The 4414-nt window shown below is 30.0% G+C and overlaps 1 long non-coding RNA gene across 1 annotated transcript; it reads right to left on the bottom strand.

Annotated features, from left to right (window-relative positions):
* Positions 1-686: 686 nt before the first annotated feature.
* LOC145691652 (uncharacterized) lies at positions 687-4107 on the bottom strand. Its single transcript, XR_014132466.1, has 3 exons — positions 4068-4107; positions 2465-2591; positions 687-1144 (listed from the first exon to the last, which is right to left on the bottom strand). It is a non-coding gene; the product is annotated as an uncharacterized LOC145691652 (long non-coding RNA).
* Positions 4108-4414: the final 307 nt, after the last annotated feature.

Here is a 4414-nt window from a genome sequence, read left to right as displayed (position 1 = left end):
CTCGGCTGTGAACGGCTAGCTTCATTATAGTAGTGGAAATTGTATGCAACCTTCACTGCTGTTTGGATTTTAGAATGACAAAAATTCCTTTCTGTTTCACAAAAATATTTGCAGCTCGACCCAAGAATGTTAACAACAATCTCCCTTTTGACTTAGGACACACTCCAATTTTTTGAGAGAACTGTTAATATTTGTGTTTATTGTTCACTGGAGCGACAGCTTGCAAATTCGTAACATATTCGCTGTGACAGAAGCGAATAGCCGCACATATTCTTCGCCATCTTGAAAGCATGTCTTGTTAACTTGTGTTCGGGTGCTTTTGAGCTAAGAGAGGTGGATGATTAAGGAAAATGAATGAAGACGGAAGAACTGATGGAGTTGAGAATGTAGAAGGGAGTGGGATTATTACACAATGTTTTTTCACTACAATCTTACTTGTCCGGATAACAAACAAGAGATCCTACGCGCCAGAAGTAAGCGCTTCACCACTAAGCCACCGTGTACTCAATTTGTTGTTCAGAAATGTGCCATTAATCCACTAATCAGTAATAATGTAATATTTATCTGTGTGTGAGAATAACTTTACAAAATATATTTATTTCATGTGTTTATTTCAGTTGCTCTTTAAGTGTTAAATTACACTTCTTTCTAAAATATTAATTCTTTTTAAATACCGGATAACTGAGTCCAAAAATAATTTTTATGTTTGAAAGAATAATATTTAAAATATTTTATTACAGTCTTCAAAAGGATTTGCAGAATTTGATTTAAAAAACAAATCACATTCCTTAGAAGGAAGATAGTTTCGACAGTCAAGGAAGGTCAAATTTAGTTTCCTTTTCTTTGTTTGATTCTTTAAATTATGTAGAATATTTTACTTAATTTATCTCCTCACCAATCAATTACATGGGGTTCAGAATGTTCAGAAAATTGTTTTAAATATCATTTATTTATTTTAATTACATTAATTGTTAATTAATGATTAATGAATAATGATTTAATTCTACCATAACTTCGTTGAGAGTAGTACAGAACAAAATTAAACAGCTAAATTTTCTGTGTTTCTAATTAAAGACATTATTTTATTATCCACTTGAGACGATTGCAATCTAAAATCGTTTTCAACCCCAGAAGTAAGGGTATCCTGGAATAAAAAGAAAAAGTCATTAACAGTATTTTAAATAATTATCTCAATATAGTATAAATAGCAACAAAATGCGTACTAAATATTCCACATCAAATTTAAACAGCGTGACAAACATCTTGGCATTTGTAGACGGCGCTCCAAGATCCCTTGAAATGCTGCTGGCAAATGAGAGGCCTGCGGTATTGCCACGTTTATTTTGTACACAACCACCTGATCGCGCTTTAGTTCATCTGCTTAGCGGTAGCCATACCCTTTACTACTAGGCAACGTCGCGTCAGAGCTTCCGTTTTATTCGTTTAGCTAAAATGCCAAGATATTTGTCACAGGCTTTTGTGACTATTGCCCATGACACATAAACACACACATATTTCATTTATTCTTTTCAATGTTTATAGTTTGAAGGTCACTTTTCGTTGATCAATCACTCAAATTCGTACTATCACCATAGACCGAACGCAGACCTTCCACACAAAAGGTAAAACATACTCACCTTTAATTAATTTTATTATTCTTTAAAATTTATTCTTCATATGAATTACAGAAATAAAGAGTTAAACATACTAATAAATCTGGTATTCCCTACAACTTATCAGTTTATTTATGTTTAGAGAATCATGGACAAAGGCACTTGAAAATCGTTTTTCTAGTCAAAGGAAAACATTGACGTTATCAATCGAATACTAATTCAACTAGGAATGTAAGAAAAACTGTTTTTGCTTAGAAAGATCGAAAACCACTTTTTTAAAAAAGAAACATTTATGATTTTAAAAAAATGTTAGGTGTTTAGTCGAAGTCAGTTTCTGGTTTCTTCAGAAATCGTGTCCGTTTGCCAGCAAAGTCTTTTTCACTTCTCTCCAACAATCTAGAACTTTCACTAATATCAGTGTGATTTTCGCCCCGAACCGTAATCTTTCCTATTGTAGTAGAATAATTTGCAGATAAATGATAGAAGTAACTCAAAGTATTTGTTAAAAAACCGAACCCACTTGGATTGAAAATCGAAACGATTTTAAAAACAAAACTGATGGAAAACCTAACTGTTGTTTGAAAAACCGGTTTCTTTAAAATTTTCAGAAAAGAAAACCGAAAGTCTAAATTAAACGTCTCTTTGACTGTTAAAATTTCAATATAATTTCAGTAAATAATTTATGATTTTATGAAATATTTAGGTATTAATGTATATAAAAAATACAAAAATAATCTTTTATTAAAAAAAAAGAATTCAAATGTTTAGTATAATTTGTACATCATTTCATGCACTAATTTTGATTCATGTTTTATAATTATCATATTAAAATTTGTTGTTTTGAAACTTACTCCAGATGAAGTTAGCAGTCTGCATATTCTCTCCTCGTCCCCCTTCACGTAATGGGACATAGACTTGGGGATATGGTCCTGGGACAGCCAATGCAACACACACCAATAAGGCAAGAAACAGAAATGCCTAAGATAAAATAAATAACAAGAATGTAAAAGAAAATAATAATGTGTTTTATATTTGTGTATTATTTTCCTGCGACACCTCACTATATAATTATCTCCACAAGCTAATGAGAATATATTGTGTTCAGTTGTATATAATAGACTACCTAATTTATATGTTCACTATTCAGAGAAAATAGAAGTAAGACACTTTTCCTTATGTACATAATCCCATTGCTTACATACTGTATAAATATAAATTTTGCAGATTTAAAATTGAAAGTATCGAGTATTTTCTACTTGTTTAATGTCATAACTCTTAATATTTCGTTTTTCCAGGAGTATGCATTTAAAATTTACTTCGTTTTTAGAAATTGTAGGTAAGATCATACATTGAAATTGTGTTTAGGATCTCTTCCAGTAGCGAGGTAGTATAAGACGTGGGCCACAACTTAATGGAGTATCCTAATCACATGAGCTTCAAGTGAGAATTAAACCTGAGTCCTCTACGAAAACGGAGCCTATACTAATCATATAGCCACGAGGGAGCTTTTGAAGGTAGACATTATATCAATTATTTAAGTTCTTTTATGAGAATTGCCTATGTTTTAAGTTTCTTGTTTAGTTTTTCTTTTAAATTGGGTTGGTTTTCAATGAAGTTCATAACTATGTTGATTCTTTTCTGTTTAATATATCTATAAATTGATTTAACATTATATCTTAAAGAGTAATATAATAATATACAAGAAAATAATATCTTTACAAGTCAATATATAACAAGAAATGTCAAATATTTTTATCTCCAATCTTACTGTATTTTGCTGACATCAGAAACAAGCAAACATTCCTTCTTGTTAATGTTAGAATTACTCTATCCCTAACGCAACTATACGGCTGTTTCCACCGGAACAGTTAGCTTTATTAACTCTTAAACGAGATATCTAAATGTCTCATTTTTAAGCTAAAATAAGCAAAGTGCCTCACAATTGTTATTTTGCATACATGACCAAAGCAAATTCTATGCATTTTCGTTATAAATGACAATGTATTTAGTTTGGTTTATTCTTAGTAGTTTTTATCAGTTGAAAGTGTCATTGCAATAATTATTCAATTATATTGAAGTTAGGAAATGCTATGTTATAAACCTTGTTAATTTCTTAACTTGAAATACTGCTGGCTCCCAAAATGCAATATAGGAATCAGATATTAATTACCCCTCCTCCCTAAACTATTCTGATTCATATACAACCAGTTTTTGCATTTTCAATTTCTGATCACTTTAAATATTAGAGTACATATACTGCTATAAGGGTTGTCTAAATTTAGCGGAATACTATTAATTTATTTCTATACTATTTGTTAAAAATAACATTATTATTAAACTACTTACCGTACAAAGAAAGTCACATGTAAATAAAAATATTAAGAATTATTATTAAGTCCCACAAATTTGCTATGCAATTTAGTATATGAACGTACTAATAGTAATAATATTTACCTTTGGAAACATAGTGTTAGGTAGTTGTATGGATTTTGAATTCAGAAATCTTTGTGCAACTGTAGAACAATAGTCTTGTTCGGAATTATATAGTGGTCTCTAACCTTGAGACTGTAGTATAAAATAATACGTCATATTTCACAATTATTAAAATATATATTACGCAAGTCGATTGTGTAATAATTAATTTTAATATATTACTAAACACTTTTTTTTAAAAAAAAAAAATCTGTTCACTCATGTGTATAATATGGTAAGATTAGATAATTAAATTTGAAAATTATTATACAATCAGTGGAGTGACACTTCTTTTGATGTAATTTACATAGTAACTAGTCAGTGCTGTA

This window comes from Thermobia domestica, chromosome 8, assembly GCF_964235325.1.
Source record: "Thermobia domestica chromosome 8, izTheDome1.hap1.1, whole genome shotgun sequence".
Classification (NCBI taxonomy): Eukaryota; Metazoa; Arthropoda; class Insecta; order Zygentoma; family Lepismatidae; genus Thermobia; species Thermobia domestica.
This window is presented reverse-complemented; position numbering and strand designations above follow the sequence as displayed.